Below are 21,819 nucleotides of genomic sequence, written 5' to 3'. Positions count from 1 at the left end.
TATATATATATATATATATATATATTTACACTGTGTATTTACCTCCCATAGTTAGATTTCTTTCTGTCACCACATATTTGACCCCTTTTACCCCATTTACCTCCCCTCTCCCCCGAATCCTTATCCTGTGGTAACCACTAGTCTATAGTCCAAGTCCATGACTCTCTGTTTGTTTGTCCTGTTCATTTGTTGCTTTTAGGTTTATATCCCATATATAAGTGATATCGTGTAATTTTCAACTTTTTCTGTCTGGCTTATTTCACTTAGCATGATTATATCGAGGATGTTAAGGCAATCTGGCTGTGACAGGGTTGAATACCGATTTTTTAAAAATTAATAAATACATGTCTAATTTGCACTGTGTCTATATGATTCAAGGATATGTACACAAGCAGCTAAAACACTGGTCTCCCAAACACAAAACTCCAGGATGCCATATACAGAGTACGCTGAGGACAGGGAGCATTGTCCCATGATTTAGGAACTCTATATTTATTCTCTATATTTTCTTCAGCTAAATATTTCATGCCTTGAGCTTACAAATTTCAAAACATCACAGGGATACTTGACTCTGCAGGCCGTAAGAGATTATGAAATGAGAAACATAATAGGGCATAGGATATAAAGGCAGGGAGAAAAATGAGCTTCTCTTTGAATGGAAACAGATGATGCACTCAGGTCTACCTTCCTAGACCTGGAGCAGAATTAAGCCCTAGAGAAAACTTCAGGAGTCATTGCCATGTCTGTTCCCTGTTAGAGATGACATGAAGAAATGGGCCAAGAGTCTGTGACTTTTCATTCATTTTTTATTTTATTGATGTGTTTTAATAGCTTTATTGTGATATAATTCACACACCATAAATTTCACCCATATAAAGGGTACAATTCAGTTTCTTGGTATGTTCACAAAGTTTTGCAACTCCTGCTGCAATATAATTTTAAAACACAACCTAATTTTGTCACTCTACAAGAACAATTTAGCGGTCACAGCTATGTATCCCCAAACTACAGCACAGCAAATATTAATATACTTTCTGTCTCTCTAGATTTGCCTATTCTGGACATTTTATATAAACATATAAAAGACATTTAGGGTTAGGATTTGGATCTTTAATACTAATTTCTTACACATAGGATAACATTTTCAAGGTTCATCCAAGTTTCAACATGTATTAGTACTCTATTCATTCTACTGCAGGATAATATTTCATTTTATGAACATATGACATTTTATTTTTCTATTCATAAGATGATGGACACTTAAGTTCTTTATACTTAGGTAGTTATGAACAATGCTGCCAAGAACATTTGAGTACAAATTTTTGTAAGGGCATGTTTTTACTACTCTTCATATATTTAAAAGTGGAATTACTGGATCATGTAGATCAGTGGTCCTCAATTTTTTCTCACCAGGAACTGGTGCTCCTATGAGAATCTAACGCTTGATGATCTGAGGTGGAGCTGAGGTGGTGATGCTAGCGCTGGGGAGCGACTACAAACACAGATGAAGCTTCACTCACTTGCCCGCTGCTCATCTCCTGCTGTGTGGCCCAGTTCCTAACAGGCCACAGGCTGGTACCGTTCCAGTGGACCAGGGATTCAGGACCCTTGCTCTAACTCACTAAATCATATTACCCCTGCCCAACATATTAGGTATCTCAATACAACTAAAATACTCATGTTTCATTATAGCAGTTCCATACATTATATAGCTTTGTCACAGGCTCAGGTAAAAAAGGTAGATATGAAAATGTTTGTAAGATGATGTGATGCTATATAAAAAGTAGCATAGTAAATTTGTATATGTACATATAAAACTGAAAGCAACAAACAAATGAGACAAACAAACAAAAACCCCTAGATACGGACGTCAGTTTAGCGGTTACCAGAGGGAAAGGAGGGATTGGGGAGGTGGAAAAGGATAAAAGGGGTCAAATATATGGTAATAGAAGGAAATTTGACTTTGGGCGGTGAGCACATAGTGCACTCTACAGGTGATGTATTATTATTGAATTGTACACTTGGAACCTATGCAATTTTATTAAGCAATGTCACCCCAATAAATTTAATTAAAAAATTGTATATGTACAGATGTTAGCCAGGTCACAATGAGAGCGTGATCCCTTCTATATGGCACAGGTACCATTGAGCTCCATAGAAAGTGAGAATGTGGATTCAGAAGTACAAGAGTCTCATATTTTAAAATAAACTAAAAAGCTATAACTTTAATGTAAATTATGAATTTTAAATTTTATCTCAAAAGTTCTTCAGGTAAAAAAAAAAAAATCTAGGCTGTGACTTGAGATATCTGTACCAAGTGTATGGAAAATTTTGTAGTTACTAGGAGCCCTTGCATAGTCAGGAGGAAACTGACACTATTGTATGAATTTGTGGAAGTCAGTTAACCCCCCCGGTGCCTCAGGTGCCTAATCTATAAAAATGATTATGACAACAGGATTTTGGGCCAAGTGCCCTTTCAATGCTCTTTACCTCCCACCGCAGCCCCTACTTTAAAATCTTGGGCTCTCATGTTAATAGCAATGATCTTTGTCTTTAAGCATCTTGCATTATTCAGAGTTGGAAAGTAGATGAAAAAAAGCAGAAAGCCTTTTATAGAAACCTACATAGGTACAAATACCACTTTCCAAATTAACTGTGGTCTTCTCTTGTCAAGGAAAGGAGTGACTGCAATAGGGAAAGAGAGAATCTCAAAGGTGGATTACTTGTCAGTGAACAGAAAGGACAGAGGCAACTGAGACTCTAGATACAGAGGTGTATATCGCAAGAGTATTTAGATCAGAGAGGTAAACAAAAGATTAGGTTTCAGGGACTGTTGCTTTGGGACACTTAGAGGAGAGAAGTCAGAGAGGTCATGGTAGGTGTTTTCAAATATCTAAAAAGCTATCAAATGAGAAAAGAGGTTAAATTTGCTCTTTATGACCCCAAGATTAGAATTAGCATCATTGAGTGGAATGCATGGGCTATAGCTTTGCTTGGATATTAGAAAGATTTTCACAACTGCTCAGTAGGGACAAGGCTTCTCTAAAAGTAGTGATTTACTCTCCGTATAGATATGTAAATGATGATTAAAGTAATATTTGGTGGGGCTTCTCAAAAATGGATTTTAGCATTAGACATAGTGAAGAAGAAATAGGTAATGAGAAACTAGAAGTAAAAGATCTTTTTTTCTGGTCCACCCAGATGTCCCCATTTCAAGTCTGAGTTCCCTTGGGAATAATATAGTAAACAAGTTCTTCTTAAAGCCTATTTTAGCCTAGAGATTCTCTTTAAAATATTCTATTTATCATGTACTCTGGTCTAGATACTGTGATATTTCCTTTTACATTCATTATATTATCTTTATCTCATCTCTCTGGGGTATGTTGGAATTTACAAGTGAGAAGTGAGGCTTTGAGACGTTATGTAGCTGGAGCAGAAATTTTTAGACAATTTTGATCTCAGTGCCTCTAAATGACTATACATACTGCATACAATTCTTTTTTTTATGCCTAGAAAACACAGGATGCTCTCGAAGACTGGGTGAAGCATGTGCCTCCAGGAAAAAAAATAATACCTGTGACAGGTTTGTGAGCAGAATACTCAAAGGGAACATTTGAGATTGCCAAGTTCACAACCTACCCTGTGATCTCAGCCGGCTTCTGTGAGTTTCTGAATAAAATTAATTCAAGGGGCAGGGACAAGGGGCAAGGGCAAGGAGGCAAAAGGAAATCTGAGAAAAAACGTGTTTTCAAATGGGATAATATTTATCCAGTTAATGCCCTGGACCGCCTGCCCATGTGTAATGCAACTCTGTTCTAAATGCAATGCAGTGCTTTCTCCAAATAAGCTGGATGGGCAGAAATGTGATGAACATGTAAAGCAACTCAAAAATAACACAGTTGGGATGACCTGTTCCAGAGGAGAAAGCAGAGCCCTCGGTGCAGTAAATTTCAATTTCCCATGTCTCCACATCAAAGTGAGGCCAAGTGGCCCTTTGTGATAACGGGCACGCTCTGTTTACTTCTTTATCCCTTCCCCTAGGATAAGAAAAGGGAAATTTAAAAAATCATGTTTTGTTTTTGTTTTTCCATTTCAAGCTGATAGAATTTTCTAAATCAGGATCCAGATAAGTAAAGGTCAGTCCAGCCTTGACACTTTCTTCATTAACAGTAAATCGACATCTAACTGTCTTTGCTCTTGGTGCTTTTACTAAATCAAGATGTTTAACGATATCATTGTGATGAGCTAGTGAAACATAGAATATATATCCAGAATTCTCAACAGAGGGAAGAGGCAATTATTATTTAGGTCAGCATATTTATATGCATAACAGCACTGTAAGTACAATCACCTGATTTAATACCATACTATTGACTTTAGAGATAATTACTTTTTGCCAAAAGCAATGAGGCAATTGTATTGTACAATTCTGCTTACTCGGAGGCTTTGGTCCCTCCAGATATAGATGTGTTAAAAGTCACACATCCTCTATGACATGCTATAGTAATTTTCTCTTTAACTAGGTCTTTGGTACCCTTTTTATGTCCTCAAATGTATAGACTCTCTGAGAGGTTGGATAGACTGATAATAAATATAGTCTGAAGTAAAAGTCAAGAAAGTCAATAGTAGAACAATTGGGGGGCAATTAAAATAGTGCAGGAAAAGAGGTAACAGTGAAGCATGATTCAGAGGGAGGGTTTGGGCTTGACCTATGTTAGGAGTGCAGTAGAAACTGATTAGCTTTTTAATAATTAGCAGAATTTGGCAAGTAGGTGAATCTGTAAATTCATTTATGTAGTACTGCAGCCAGCATAGTTAAACATTCAGTGTGATTTTCAGTGGGTATATCCATAAGCTTACAAGAATTAAGGGACTATTTTAGGGCCACCATTTAAATACTTCTTTAAAAATAAATCTTTTATCTTGAGATATTTATAGATTCACGGCAGTTGTAAGAAATAATATGAAGATCGCATATACTATTTTTAAAACTATAGTAATAGATCCCAAGCAGAATATTGACATGATGCAGTTTACATAGAGAACAGCCCCATCACTATAAGAATCCCCAATGTTGCTCTATTATAGACACTGTCAACTTCCTATAAACATTTGTGTACACGTAGATGTATGTTTTGGGAAGGAGGACCACAGAAGTAATATGCCACTTTTTCCATGACATCATATTAAGATTAAATACTATTAACATGACTTAATCACAGTTAATATGGACCTTGATTATCTGACCGAGATTGTGTTTATTAGATTTCTCTGTTGTAAAGTTGACTGCTCTCCTGAAGGAAGTCCCTTAAGGAAGTGGGGAGTTACACACAACCTCTCCAAAGGCAGATAGCTATACAAATTAATTAGAATTCTTCTGCATAAGAGATTTGAGGTTTTTTATTGTGATGAGGTACATTGTGCCACTTTTTCTTTTTATTATGCTTTTGATGTCAAGTTTAAGAATGGTTTTGCTAGCCTAGTTTCCACAGATTTTTTTCTATGTTGTTTTCTAAAAGTATTATAGTATTTCACTTAAATATATGAATTATTTGAGTTATTCTTATACAAGGTCTAAGCAGTAAGTCAGGTTTGTATTTTTACTTTCTTGATGTCCGATTGCTTCAATACCATTTGTTGAAAAGACATTTCTTCTATTGAACTGCTTCTGAACTTTTATCCAAATCCAGTTGGGCATATTTATGTGGGCCTATATCTGGTTTCTTTATTCTATTTCGTTGATCTATGTGTACACGCCTCTGCCAATATGGCACTCTCTTGCTTGTTGCAATTATCTAGTAGATTTTAATATTGGAAGAGTAATTTCTCCCACTTTATTTTTTTTAAGATTGTTTTAACTATACTAACACCACTACCTTTCCATATAACTTTAGAATAAGCTTGTTTATATCTACTAAAACTTGCTAGGGTTTTGATAGGAATCACATTAAGCCTAGAGATCAATTTTTAGAACTGATATATTTACTATGTCATAATATGTCTGTTTATTTATGTCTCCTTTGATATAAAAGAGAAGGCATTTCTTAGAGATTTTGTTGTTTATGACTATTGGCAGTTCTGGGCTGGAGGCTTTTGAAGTTCCCTGTCCTGATTTATGGAAGACAATAAAGAAACCTAGAGAACTCACCACCATATCATCCCTCAAGTCCTCAGTTTCCTAGGCAGTATGCCTTCTTATATCCACTTTTCAGAGGCTTCCTATGTTTGTATTGCTATCCTCAAAGTTTTTAGGTGTAGGAGAAAGGATCTGGAAGTGACAAGAATACTCTATCTTGTCAGAACTATTAAGTCATTTTTTATTTCTTTCAATGTAACTTAAGTAGAAAGTTCAAGTCTTGATTTTGTTACTTTATTTCTGTCAGACCTGTAGTAAACGAGACACATATATTATTAGCATATATGCACGCGCACACACACACACGCACACACACACACACACACACACACACACACGCTTAATGGTCACATGCAGTAGACACTTGCTTCTCCTGTGCTCTTATTTAGGTAGCCACTTTATAACAGTTAATCAAAGCTATCATTTAATTAATCATGAGTCTCTGGTGTAATTTGGATTTTTGGTATCCAATTTCCTTTTGGAAAGAAGCTCAGCACTGCGCTCAGTGCCAAAACTGTTACCAAACCATTCTCAGAATCTTATCTTTGACACTCTAGTCCCTGGGTCCATTCTTCATACAATTACAGTTTTAAAACTGGATTATAGTCAGAATAGAGGCTTGTGTCTGTATAAATGAATGATAATAACTTAATTATTGACATATTAGTTTTTCTTTTGGTTCCAATATCTCTTTCTTTAAAAAAAGAAATGAGTCGTTTAACCATGTGTGTTCACGAATTACAAAGGAATATGTAAATGCAAGCATCTATTGAATCAACAGTGAAGTCACAGAAACAGAGAGAGAATTAATCTAAGTGTTTTATATGCTATAGTTATAAACAAGTCATGGCAAAAAATGGGCATGTTTCAAAAAATTGTTGTCTTCTAGGAACATAGTTGAAAATCCATCATGTATGTGTATTTTAGATTCTCATCTCTGCATAGTAGTATATTTATTTAAACAAAAAGTTGAACTTGCATTTACATTTTTTCTAAATCAATTTGTTTCTCAATTTTTTATAAAATTGCTTAAAGTATATAAACATAAGAGAGTGCAATATAATAAATCATTACAGCAAAAGGAATCAAACATAACCTAAATTTGTGAGATAGTAAGAACTTATTGAGATTACCTTATAATAGCTTTTTCTTTCTAAATGCATTTCTTTTTTTATAACATAATGGTGTATCGTTACTCACATCCAATAAGCTGTCTGATTTGTGCATACATGAAGGATGGAGCCATTTTGATTTCTCACTTGGCTATCTCATTGTTTTTAGTGAAAAGGGCCATCAAAAATCTTCTGTGGTGATATACTGTTACATAAAGAGTAGTCAAGTTGTCTATCTACAGAAGTAGAAAAATTAGGTGCATTTTGGGAAGAGTTAAGGATTATATATCACCCATGGTCTCAGGAATAAGACTAAGTTGGAAATAAGACAGATAGTTCAGGAAAGGGTTTTAGAGGGATGAATAAAATGGGAAGTGAGGCAGAACTAAGATTGTAGAGCCCAAACTGCAAATTATCGTGCACATATACTAGGTCTATCAAGTTCTCGTGTCTTCACATAATCACACCAGTTTTTGCCAGGTGGTTCTGAGCCATCAGAAAGGCTGGATGGAAGTGTCTGTTTGGATGCAAAAGCAAGTTTTCAGAAAACGAGCTTCGAAGGGTTGATAACCCTTCCTATACTGCACGATAAATCCTCCTGCACAGTTTGGAAGCCACTGTCGAATTTCTTGCCACTGTCTCCTAAACCTTCTGCATTTAGGTTGTACCATAAGTTGTCCTCACCTACATTTCCATCTTCAGCCATTGCTCTCCCTTTCCCTTTTACCTATCAGAACCCAAATATCACCTCTTCAAGAAGCTTTGCTTAAAAGCAGCTTTGTTCGATCACCTCATATTGTCTCTACAATCTGCCTTCCCCAGATTGGCGACCATTAGTGCCATGACAGCAATAGACATATGGGGGTGGGGAAAGGGTAATAGAAATTAATTGTAAGAAGGAACCAATGAATAAATATTTTACTTCATAGTGTGTATATGTCATAAGACTTTGACCTCACATTATTTTATCTCTGGGCCATATTTCCCGCCCCCCTCTCCTTGCGTACTAGGCCTTGTGAAGCCAGAGGACTTCACAAGTCCTTGACTCAGTGCTGTCCTCTTCTCCTCACTGGCACCTAACACAGCACCTTTCACTGAGTAGATGCTCAATGCAAATTGTTTAAATGGAATAGTAAATAAATGAATAAATGAGTTCCTCCACTGCATGTTTTAGCACCCTGTGGCAATAATCCCCAATCCTGTGTATCACTTGCCATTTTAGCTAAATCAACACAGTGCAAAGCTATGAAGGAGAACAGGTTAAAGTGTTTGGATATTGTGAAGGATACATATGATAGATATGTTTTTTTTTTGTCTTGTTTTCTTTCCCCATAGAAATGTTGATAATTGAGACCACATAATTGAATCTCAATAGTCATAACAAATTTGCTAAATGTAACTAGTATGCAAAATAAATCAAAACAAACCCTCTCCTATTTATTTCAGTAGTAGAATAATTAAAATGAATTTAATCAGATACAGAACTCTTCTACCCATCACTGAGTGAATTTGCATACTTTTCTTACTTTAGACATACAAAATATTTTCCATCATACTCTGAACTGTGATTCAAGACATCACAACCACATATTATGTGAACTCTGCCCACAAGCCATCAGGCAGACCAAAAGAGAAGCACAGTAACAAGGGATCGAATCTCTAGTGGTACTAGAATTTCTGAGAACAGCATGGTAGGTTCAGGAGCAGAAATTTATGAATATCTGAAATTGTGTTTGCCTTTTTTCTGTCCCTTACTCTTCTTCTTTCTCTCATTTTTTTCTTTTTCATTCTTTCTTTAGTTATCACTTTCCTCTGGTTTTTTTTTCCTGTATCATCTGCTTTCTCTTTCTTTTCATTCTACCACTTTTTATCCTCCATGTATGCTACAAGTTCTGATTTAGACCTCCTTTTATGTGTACATTTATCTTTTTTCTTGCTTAATATGTCTTCACCCGTTATCTATATTTTTCAGGTTCTATCCATTCTTTGAAGCCCAGCTCAGTTTTCATTTCCCTAGGAAATTTATCTTATGTTCTCTAGTTTGGCACAAAACTCTTCAGAGAAATCTCAGCCTCTGAGAATTTTGTTACACCACACTCACTGTCTTTAATTTTTCCACAAAAATTTCTGCTTGGTATTCTCAGTAAAGCCTATGTGCACAAAATAATAGACACTCAATATAAGCTTGCCAATAAAACAATGATTCTTGGTGAAAATAATGATCTTATAAAGGCACCCTTTATAGTCCGTCTTCTATTTATTTCTTGCATTTCTCCATTTTCTCTCAGTTATCACTCATTTTACATTTACTTTCTCTTGACCTTCCAGTGTCCTGTAATATGAGGTTGTGATGTCTGCTCAGATTGGAGAAGACCTACTTCTAATCAATCATCTGAAAGCAGGGAGCTAGACTATGTTCAAGTGTGTTATTGTACATTAATAAGAATATAACAATTTTTCAAATCATTTGTCCAGAGTTATTTTTATTAAATGTTCATAAACAAACGACATAATTTGTAAAAGTATGCATGCACTTGCTAATTGTCACCCCATGCAACTTTTGCTGGAGAGCCTCAAGGAAGATTGCAGTTTACAATTGGGAAGATAAGAGAAGTAAATCTCTCATGGGAAACTCAAAGCGTTGCCAAAACTCTTTGTTCTCTTAACCTATCTGTGTACTTCACAGGATCAACAATTTCAGAGGTCTTTAGAAGTGTGCTGCCCTCTAACATGGTCCCTTGCTTGTTCTCGCTCTGTAGCTTTTTGTTATCCTTATCTATGAGGTCCCACTCCCCATTCTCCTCCTTCTTTGGAGAAGCTTCATGGGTGTCTGGTTGAGGTTTCCACCTTCTGCCTCCTGCTTTTCCAATCTTTCTCACCTACAATCTCTCTTCATTTTCTCTTACTCACCCACCTTCTTAGTTTCATAACTTTTATTTGGAAAGCGAGTAAAAATAGAAGCACTTTATAGCTCAGACCACACAGGCCTAACCTTGCCTGGAGAAAATGTTTACTGCACAGTGATAAATCAGGATTATTTTTTGAGGAGTTGAAAGACTTTTAACTGAAGCAGGGAAGGAAATGTCATAAGAACAGGTGAAAGTAAGACAATAAAGGTATAATAATTCCTGCAGCAAAACCAAGTATGTAAATGGAAACAAGATTGAGAGCTAATGTGGTCAGTTTTGGGGGTAGAGTTTAAATAATATGCGGCAGGTAGAAAAGACACTTGGGAAAAGCCAGCCAGAGAAAACAGAAATGAGATACAGAGAAAGCTTTTTGGTGACTATTTGAACACCTGAATCCAGCCATATCTGAAGCAAGGTGTCCATAAAATTTTGAGTTATGTTAGAATAGAAACTCCTCTTTTCCAATTGGTATCCTAATTCCCAATTACTTCCCTAACAAATTACCAAGAACTTAGTGGCTTAAAAGACATAAATTTATTCTCATAGAACTTTGGAGGTCAGATGTCTGAAATCAGGTTCTCTGGGCTAAGGTCACAGTGTTGGCCCAGCTCTTTCCTTCTGTAGCCTCTAAGGAAGTATTGTTTTCCTTGATGGTTCCTGCTTCTGTAGGCTGCTTACTTTCCTCAGCTCATGGCTCCTTCCATCATGCCGAAAGCCAACAGTGTGGCAAATTCTCTCTGACTTCTGCTTCTGCTTCTATTCTACTATCTCCTTAATTCTGACTCTCTTGCCTCCCTCTTTTAAGGCCTTTGTGATAATCCAGAAAAATCTCCCCATCTCCAGTCCTTAATTATATCTGCAAAGTCCACTTTGCGATGTAAAATACTCTGTTCATAGTGTCTGGGAATTACGATAGGGATACTTTGGATGGGGAGCATTAGTCAGCTTGAATTTCTATCACTTAAATCCTGAAGAGTTGTTCTAAATTTTTAACCTGTCCACCTTAGATCTTGCAGAACTTCTGTCTGGAGGGTGCGATCATGTCCCAAGCTATAGGAAGAAGTAGGAAGAGAATGTGTACAGGGCAGGAAATAAGCAGACCATTATGTATAAAAATATAAAACACAGAAGTTCACAGAGGATGCCTAATAGACATTTTTGAAAGATATGACATATACCGTGTATAATGTTAAAGATGCTAAACTGCCCTTGGGATATTTCTGTAGATAGAATCATTTACCTTTGGATTACCTTACTATGAAATCTTTTAATTTTTCTGTAACCTTAGAAGTAAACCTTTATAATGAGGATGACATTAATTGATCACCCAAATCAGAATATTTTTAAAGGAATAGAGGCTCTTTTTAAAAATTAATCCAGAATAACAAGCATAAATTGGGACCCTTCTGGGAAGCCAGGATATGACTTAACCCTAATTATAATTAAGATATGCTGACAGCATGATATCTAAATCAGTTTGTTTAAGTTCCAGGAAACATGAACTTATTTCTGTTCCCCAGAAAATAAAAGTGTATAGAAAAGGTCACTATATTTTGTTTATAAGGTCATTATATTTTCCGCTGAGGAAGAAAATAATTCAGAAACTTATTTAAGATATGAGACTTTTATAAGGTCTATAATAATGGGAAAATATCAATATGGTATGAATCTCTTAGAAATTATTCAGTTATTAAGTATATTCATTCATTCATTCAATCATTTATACACTTAACCAGTAAATATTTACTAAGCACTTAATGTATTACCAGCCTCAGTGCCCATACAAATTATGCCCATGACAGTAGATAAAAAATGCTGGACTAAAAGGAGGAAGGACCAGGGAGATCCTCTTTGAAAGGGTCAAGAAAACATCTGACACATAAGCAGCAAAGAAAGAGGTTTACTTTTTATTTTGGCTTAACGTTTAGGTGAATATGGAGGGGGGATTTGAAGGAGAGGGTGGTTGGGTTCAGATCTTGAAAAGCCAAGAATGTGAGATTTGGTTATTTTTCACACAAGTGTGAATCAACAGGAATGTTCTCAAACTCAGAATGATGTGATTAGATTTACCTTCTAAGAAAACATTTCTGAAGACTGCACGGTGCAGGGAAATCATGTGGAAGCATTTAGGATAGAGATAATGACAGTGACGGCAATGATACTTTCTGAGCAATTTCTGACTCTGGGTACTGTTGTTACAAGTGTTTTTCATATTTTAAATTCATATGTGTCACCACAACTTCCTAAGCTTGTGACGACTGCTTGCTCATTTTTTTTTCAGAGGTCACTAAGGCAGCAAAGGATTAAGTACTAATTATTTAAGGACAAACAGCTTGCAAATAGTGTTGCTGAGATTCAAACTCTGTCTGACTTTAAAAAATTAGTCACTTTATACCATTATCTCCCCACGTGAATGATGCCTGACATAAGAGAATGAATGTGACAACATGGAGAAGAGAGAAAATTTAGAAGACATCTCTCCTGTCTTAAGAGTTGTGATATCCCCATCTAAGCAGTTGTTTACAGACTACATGGTGAGAAAAGAATTAAAGCCGATTTTAAGGTCCATAATTTGTGACATTGGCTGTACAGTGATGCAAGTGAAACAGAAATTCTGGGTCATGCCTTATCTAAAGGAAGATAATATTCTCAGCTTGGCGTGTATTTAATTTGAAATTCCGACAAAGCACAGTGATAGTCATACATGCTCATAGGTAGTGTGAAGGCTGGGGAGTGGAGACAGCTGAATAAGAGTCATAAGTAATTGTAGCCAAGGAAATGAAGACAACGTGTAATGGTTAAGTTTCTACTTATTCTTCAAGGCCCAACTCAGACATAACCCTGAGCACAGTTGATGGAATAACATGGTCATTTAATGATAACAACTGCTTGACTGACTGATTAAGAGAATGAATTTCTTCAGAAACTTTAATAATTCCATCCCGCAGTGGGTGACCTTTCTAGCCTCTAAGTTCCTGCAGCACTTGCCACCTGGGCCACTCATTAGGCACCAAGCTGTATCTCCTTCTGTTAGGTTTCATTCTTCGCATATGCTCCATCTTACCAGCTGGCTTTGAAGCTAAGGACAAGGCCACAAAGCAAATACTTTTGTATTCCCTATAGCTTCTATAAAATCCTCTCGCCTGTGATCAGTGCTAAAGAAAACTTCGATTGACACTAACCAGCAGAAGCTTTATGAAAATCTACTTCTATGCCTATGGTCTGCAAAAAGGGAAAGAAACAGTAGTAAAAGCAACTGTATTTGAAATCTTAACATGAGTTAATTGCCCTGCAAATTCCTTTATCCATTAACTCAAGCGATTCTTAGGACAACCAAGAGAGGTCGGCATTTTTTCCTCTTTGAACAGATGGGGAAACAAACCCAGAGAGATGATATAACACCCTAAAAATATAAAGCTAGACAATGATGCGGCTGACCCCAAAGTCCACATAAAACCTTTAAACTAGTGCTTTTTAAGTGCTTTGTGTTAAGCTACTTCTTTCTCTTAAGAACACACAACTTTCCTCCTTATTTGTCTGGAATCTGGAGTCTGGAAGTCCTGGAAACTGCTGGCATGTGAACAGCCACCTTCACTCCATTCCATGCAGTGTAAAGGCCTCCAGGTCACAGCACTGAGCAAGCCCCAGGCCCTGCTAAATATCTAAGGAGAGTACAACACAGATTGCAATAAAGTCTTGATCTTACTCCATGAACTTGGCTACCTGGGCTCCTCACAGCAAGAAGCTGCAGTAGCTGCTCTTCAAAGGGTGAAAGGCCATCACTGATGAAAGCAGATCTAGCATTCTCTGCCAAGAGAAACAGCAGGAGCCGGCCTAGCCCTTGCCCAGAGTCCACTGTGTCATTAATAGTGTCCATTCTTTAAATCTTGTTAACCCTTCTATCTCTAAAAGGTTTTACATCTCAAGCTGCTGTGTCTTCTCCGACTCTTTCATCACCCCTTAAGATGATAGGTTATTTGTGTTTCCACAAGATTACTTAACAGCCTCCCAAAGAAACCCACTCACCTAGAGTCCATTTGACAAGTTACAATATACCCTAACAATGCATTTTTTAATTAGAAAAAATAATAATGTATATTAATTTCTAACAATAATCAATTATGTCATATATTAATATGATATGTAGTTTAGTTTTAAGTGTTTCCCATTTTTACCTCTACAGCCCTGCTATGAAAAGTACATTTTATATCCCTTGATATGATATTAAAAAAACAGGCTCAGAGACTAGAATTCACTTGAATAATATCACATAGTTTTAAGTGTCATCGCTGGGACTTGAATTTAAGTCTAGTCTTCCTACATCATTCCATTATCCCACAACTGCTGTTAAAAAACAATGATTAGCACCATAGTGCTTTACAGCTCGTAAATTTATTTTATATGCATCACCTAATTTTATTATAGGAATTCTGGCAAGCAGGAATGACAGGCAGTGTTCTCTTTTAAAGATGAAGAAACCCAGGCTCAAAGCAGTTAAACTATTTGAGGGGACACGGCAAGTTAATAGATGCAGCAGAGTCAGAGGCCTCTCTGAGGAACATTCTAGGATGGCTCTTTTCATAGCATGATTGGCTATCAGCAGCCAAAGGGCCACTTAATATGTGCTTTCATTTTCTCAAAGTCAGGGAGACATTCTGGTCTAGATTTTTAACTGAACACATTGTCAACCAAGAGAGCAAATTGGAGACCCTCGGAGGCCATGGGAGTAACACAGGGGATGGAGGTAGCGGTGGGCAGCTCAGGGTACGTTAAAGGCCAGGTCCTAGGAAGCAGCATGTGGGCAGCTGGCCCTTGGCTTCAGGGCCCCTACTGTGTAAACTTGGAGGCTCACTGTAAAAGTGGTTTATGGCATGGTGTTTGGCTTTAGAAAAATCTGGGTGGGGTTCTAGGCGTGGCTTGGCCCACTGTGGATTAGCTAGCTTTGGGCATCAGTATTCTGATGTGTAAACTGGGACAACAGTGCCTAGTTTATGGAGCACTGGCTAACTAAAATAATGCTGGAAGGCACTTGGCACAGCACCTAGCACAGACAAGAGGGAGACTACATGGAAGGATATCTACCTGCGGAGGACGGATAGGGTTGGGGCTAGGAGGGAAAGGAGAGATGGGGGTGCTGAAAGTAGGGTTTATGTTCTGTTTTTTTCTCAAAAGTGATTCTCAGTAGATATTATCAAATTTATCTTATTTTCCTTACTCTTTCATTGGCACAGCCTCTGACAATTCATAAGGCACTTGTCACAGGAATTAGCTCATTGGATCCTCACAGTCAGTCTATGAGAGACACTGTGAAGGTAGTAGGGTCTGAGAGAAACAGAGGGGCTTGCCCATGATTACACTTTGAATATCTGCCAGGGCTTAAACCAGAAATTCCCTCTTTCATCTCATTCTCATTCTGGCAGCTCATCCTTAGCTCCCGATGACAAGAGCCACAAATCTGAACACAGGATAGACATCAAAGGACATCTACCCACCTTCCACCCAAGGTAGGAGTTCCCTATAATGATGTCAGTTCTGGGCAGCTCCCTGAAACCTTAGGCTTGACGTTCTCTTTGCTGGGAAATCCTGTCTACACTGTGTTCAAACTTGCCCCCAGACCTCAATTTCACCAGTAACCCGGGCTGCTAACCTTGTGTCTTGCTGTTTTTCACAACAAAGGGAATCTGCTATACCTAGAGGATCCACTCATTGTTCCTTAAATATACCACACTCTTGTTCAATCCATTTCCTGGGTCTAGAATATCATTTCTCTTACTCTCTTCCTGAATAAATTATACCACCTATAAGGTCAAATTTTAGTGTTTCCATGAATCCTCCCTTACATTTACCAATTCCCTCTTCCTTTGAATTTAAAGCATTTATTATCTGATCATTCGTTTGAATTGTTCAAATACAGACAGCTTTGTGGCATTGTTAACAGATATTTATACTTTACTCACCTATTTGTATTAGGTGCTTTTTGAGACAAGAAAGCACCATCTTCATTTTTATAACACCTTTATCTTTTAGCCTATTACTTGGCACACAGTATAAAGCTCAATAAATATTTGTTTACTGATACGGTTAAATTAAAATCTATTCTTTGGAATTTTTATTAATTTACTCCAGAATTATGATGCCACATTCTTCATATCAATAGTTCACATTTATTGGGTTCTCACTATTCACTATATACTTTGCTGAGTATTCTTTATACATTACGTGATCTAACATTTGGGAAAAATTAATGTGGAAGATATTGTGTTCTCTGTCATTTTTCACATATGAAGCTGAGGTAGAGAGAGGTTCAGTAACGTGGCCAGATATACACACCTGGTAAAACGATGGAGTCAGGCTTTGGTTCCAGGAAATCTAATGTCCCAACTCGTCTTCTTAATTACCACTTGATACCGTTTTCCAGAATTTGGTTGGGTCTGTGATTCCCTCGCACACAGCAGGTACATGCATAGTAAGGCTGTTTTGTTGTTGATAACGTTGGATGTTGGGTGGTAACAATGTTGACTCATGAGATGACAAGGAGGAAAGCCATTCTCACCTCAAGTTCCAGGAAATGAACTGTCTATAAATGCAGAATTTCTGACACAGTTTAGGTTTTACATACCTACAGTGGAAGGGGGAAAAAAATCACAAGAGACTTGTGGTAGTCGTCAGATTTCAGCTATTGGTTTGTTCCTCTGTTTAAAATGTACCTTTTGGTCTTGTTGGCACCTGCAAGATCTGAAAACCCTTTTCTATCGGTATAATCAGTTGCACCTTGCAAACATGCAAATACTTTAGGGACCTCAGTGGAATTTCATTTTCCATGGCAGTTCCCTTCTAATTATAATTGGCCAGCTGGTAAATTTTCCCCAGAGTATGCCTAAAACATGTATTTCTTATCTGTAATGGAAATAACCACTTGTCCTTTTATTCTCATAAAAAATAAAAATAAAATAAAATAAAATAAACAGATAAGATAGCCCAACTTTAAAGAGAGAGAGAAAAAAAGAAAGACAATTAGGAGAGACTATTCTAGTTAGGGTAAAAATATGCTTCTGTAATGCATACTATCTGTTTCTCCTCCAAACAAAAGTTTCAAGATGAAGCTTCCAGGTTTGGGACATATATGCAGATCAGGCTTTTTATTTTGTTTTGTTTATATTTTCTGTTTGTTTGTTTTTAATCACTTGGAAGTTTCACTATTATCTTGACATATTTGGAACTCAAAGTGCTGTTAAAAAAAGAGAGCAACAGGTTAAATGTTTTTTGACACTTATTACGGGAAGGTCGAAGACCTTTTCTCCCAGTAATTAATTAGGCTTTATTAGGTCTCCAAGACAGGTCATTGTAACCCAGCTTTCATGATGGATGTGACTTAAAAAAAAAAAAAAATTTACCGTAGGTCATGTAGCAAGGTCGAGCTAGTCATGGTCAAAGGAGCAACCATACCCTGACTCTTTCAACTAGGAAAATCCATGTTTTATACTTACAGAATAAAAGCAAGTCAAAGACAATGGAGTTATAGCTCATGATTCTCACACTGTATGGGCTTCTCCAGAGTTACCCAACCTTTATGATCTCAGATCCATTGGAACAGATTTTTTTTTTTAATAGATTTTGGACTAGAGAAGTGGACTCCATGATTTAGATACCACGAAGTGTGTGACGGGAGCCGGAAATCTGTAGTTGTAAGAGAAATCCAGGTGAATGTGATGATTAACCAGGCGTGGACGGCATTGATTTAAGTCATGTGCAAGTCATCTGAGCCTAATCCAGCCTGCTTGAAGAAGGCTCTTTATTGAATAAATAGGACTGACCTGGGGTTGTAGGGGGGAATTTCAGCTTTATTTCTGGCTTGGGCGCTAACTTACCGTGGCCTTTGGACACGTCTCCTCACCACTTTGTTTCTTCATTGGAAAAGGTAAGAGTCGGATGACCGTTTTAGCTCTAATACCCTGTAATAGGAGATGGAAGTTTGAAATGAAAAGATGTAAACATCTTGGGCCAGCTGCATGTCCCCCACTCCCTGTTTCCATTGTCTTTGCCACTCAGAAAGGAAAGCCCACAGCTTTCTCCCTCTGCTTTTGAGGAGTACCAGAGATAAAGAAAGGGACACAATCAAAAGATGCAAAAAACTCTACATGTTACAAGTGACAAGGTAACTTTTTCAGAGAGTGGAGGAAATGGACTGGTTTTGTAGGAAGGAAAGAGGTAAACTTTTGAAGAGTTGAGACGATCTGTTGTGTAATTTCGAAGACACCTTTACTCTGAAACAACCCTGGTGAAAAGTCTTAGTTTTGGGGAGAGCTCTTTGACAAATTTTTTGTTTGTAATCTTTTGTGTCTTTTGTAGGAGAATAATAGCTGCATACTAAATAGCAAAACAACCTAAGTGTGTGTGTGTGTGTGTGTGTTGCGGTATAAAATGGGAGTTAAAAAAAAAAAAAGAATAAGTGAAATTTTTCTTACCACACAAATCTTCGGTAAGAGTTAGATGTATTAGTGGCAGGGTCAGCAGTGTTATTTTCTTAAATAAGACTTTCTCTAAATTTGTTTCATGGGCCATTAGCCTAATTCTCTGCAAATGCTCCTAGAAAAAGTTTTTATTTGTATTTTAGCATTAAAATTTTGGAGAATAAGTACATAAAGCTTCATAGTGCATATTAAAATAGTAAAGATACTGTTAAGTCAAGCAGTTAAAAGAAATGCTTGCTAAACTTAATTATAAAAATGCACCCCCCCGCCCCCCGCAAATAAGCATTTATCAAGTACATACACAACGAGTGTTCTGTGGAAAATGGGCTCCCACCTTGTTGAAGTCGTGCACTGCACAGCTGAGAAATGCTCAGGGTTATCATTACACTCCCAGTCATCACAAACGTGTGTAGCTTCCAAACCATTGTATGTTTTTCGGCAGATGGCAAAAAAGAATGCCATCCTTTGAGGAAGGTATACATTTCTTCCTTAAGTCACAGTAATTCACCTTGTAGGCTAGTGGCAGGGTAAGGGAAATGCTATTTTAAACTTACTGGGGTCCATTCCCTTGACAGCAGTAGGGAGAGGGGTTGTTGCCTCTCCTACAGCTATTTCTTTTAAGATGCTAAACTAAATTGCATTCTTCCAGCATTTTTAAAAGATATATACCTGTTTCAGTGAATATTAAAGTCAATTGCTCTTGGATATCCTTTATCTTCAGCTGGGAATATTTTAGTTTTTTCTTCTGAATTTAATTTAAAAATTCAGCAAATGTAACTTGGGGCCATAAGCATTCCAAACATCCAATTTTCTGTTCCCATAGGAGAGTGGAATTCATGGAGTCGATTAGCCTTAAGAATCTAGTTGCCTATTAGATTTGTATCTTGTGATTACTGGAACAGTGGAAGAGTAGACAAAGTTTCTATGCTCTAATGCTGACTATGCAACCCATCCGATGTTGGATATATGATCGCCATATAGCCTAACCCAGTTCTTTCACGTGGAAAATGGATGGCATGCTGTCTGCCATGTGGAGATCAAATATACTAATTTATATACACATAAGAAAGAATTGTAAACCAAAACAAATAAGTTACTAGTTGGGTAACTGCTAATCATCAAGATGTTGTCTCCTAGCTGAAGCTGAGACTTATACCACATTTCTGGTTTGCCAGCTGCTTCCTGTTAAATTCTACCGATAGGGCACAGTAATGGGAGACTAGAAAACTGGGGAAAGTAAAAGTATTTGCTTAATTTGTCTCCTATTTTTATTTTGCTTCTTGTATTTTTCGACTTGTGTTAGCAACAGCCTAGCAAAGTTTCTTCACCCCAGCAAGAGAAGGTGATTCCAGTACCAGCAGTTGATTCTGCTTTGTAGTGTTCCCATCTATCTTCAGAACTATCTTCATTGTGCCCCTTAGACTCCAGCACCAGTCTGCCAGTACCACGTCTTCAGAGTTCTAGATCTCGGCTACATGGGGCAATTCATCTTAGGCCTGAATTTCTTCTCTACGGGGCTTTGAGTTACCAAGTTTAAATAATTCCAACCCCTTCCCATTGTTCCTCAGCCTTTGGGTTAATAATTACTTTCTGTAGATGCTTTCAGATCTTGTTAGCATTATGATACATTAATGTTCTCTTTCTGCCTTTTCAACTCTTCAATATCTAAATGATAATAACACTTCTAATTAATGACACTTCCATCTAAATGACATGTATTTTTTTGTTTCTTGAACCCTTGCTAATAGAATAAATTTGTGAACCAGAATTGATTCCTCCATCCTCATATTCACACTTGGTTTGCATATTTAAACATGTAGTTATAGTCTTCTACAGAAAAATATGGTCTCTTGTTGATTCATTAATCGTTACAAACATCTTATTCTCGTGGTCTAACTTAATGGTTGCACTTCTGCTAGAGACATGAAACCAATATATATTTTCCTTTTAAAACGACTGAGAATTTAAGTGTAACTGCTGTATAAAAGGACAACCATCTCTTGGCTTCAAAGTTGAAAAGCGATTAGGAGTCGTCACTGTGCAAACTGGAAAGAGTACTCGAAATGGTCTCAAACACAGAAATAGTAAAAATTAAAACCAGATGAGTTGAATAGTATTTAGTAATAGTTTATCATGCACAGAACAGTTCTCAAACTGGAAGTCTTCAGATCCAAAACTGATAGGAAACTCTTAGCTTATAAACGTAAGTGAAAATGAAGAAGTCTTTTAACCTGTACAGTGATTATTACAGTAGGGGTTTCTAGATGGCAGAGAATTGGTTAAAAATGATTCATATTATTTTAGAAAGATGAATTAAGTTTATTTTATGATTAGGCATTTACAAGAAATATTCTAGGTTAAGTTGCACTTATGTTCATGAAATAAGCTAGATATAGTTTTGTTTGTGTGGCTTCAATGGTTTTGTCTACTCAGGGAATTCTCAAGTTTGGTTTCCATTTTTGTATTTTACTTTAACAAAAGGTAGGTCTTTTATCAGCTATAGCTAACTTAATATGGGGACATGTAGGCTTGGTACTTCTGGATCTTTTTTGTTTCTTCTTATAAAAAAAACAAACAAAAAACCCCAAATATTTCTATTTGAATGTCCAATCTATAAATTGTTCAGGACATGCAAAGCTCTCCTATGAACCAGATTTGGTCCCCTAAGCATGAGTTGGTAACTTTTATTTCAGAGAATTTAAAATCCTGACTGACAGCTTGGTCTGAATGCTTACTACTACATGGTAATTATGGTGGCAGCAGAAGAGGAAGAAAAACACCTAATCAAGAGGAAAGACTCAGTTATTAATAGATGCAATTGATCACATAATCATGATCTCAAAAAGATACATTGCTGAATAAGTGCTCTCTATTTCTGTAACAATTTAGGAAAGTATAACATTGCAAGAGTCCCTGTCGAGAAATTTTAGGAATTTAGAATTAGAATGATACTCTTAATACTACTTCACAATCACTTAAGTATAATTGACATTCCCTTCCAAATATAGACCTTGAAATACTAACATCAAGTTGTAGACAAATGGATGGTATAAGAGTTACTTGTAGCAAGTTACTGCTGTTTTCTAGGGCATTTTGACAAGTCTGGGTTTAAGCTGATGGGAGGCACACACAAAATGGGCTTTCTAGTCAAATGTCTTTAGAGTCTCTCTTTAGGTGAAGGAACTTGGTCA

The 21,819-nt window shown here is 36.9% G+C and overlaps 1 long non-coding RNA gene across 1 annotated transcript in view; it reads left to right on the top strand.

Annotated features, from left to right (window-relative positions):
• LOC120609112 (uncharacterized) overlaps window positions 1-17,403 on the top strand; it is a 155,017-nt gene extending 137,614 nt beyond the window's left edge. The window contains exon 5 of the long non-coding RNA XR_005654676.1: window positions 15,578-17,403. This is a non-coding gene — a long non-coding RNA (uncharacterized LOC120609112). The remainder of the gene's footprint in view (window positions 1-15,577) is intronic.
• Window positions 17,404-21,819: the final 4,416 nt, after the last annotated feature.

Source organism: Pteropus medius, unplaced genomic scaffold, assembly GCF_902729225.1.
Source record: "Pteropus medius unplaced genomic scaffold, Ma_sr-lr_union100, whole genome shotgun sequence".
In the NCBI taxonomy this organism is placed as follows: domain Eukaryota; kingdom Metazoa; phylum Chordata; class Mammalia; order Chiroptera; family Pteropodidae; genus Pteropus; species Pteropus medius.
The sequence above is the reverse complement of the archived record's forward strand: the minus strand, read 5'-3'. Positions and strand labels throughout refer to the sequence as shown.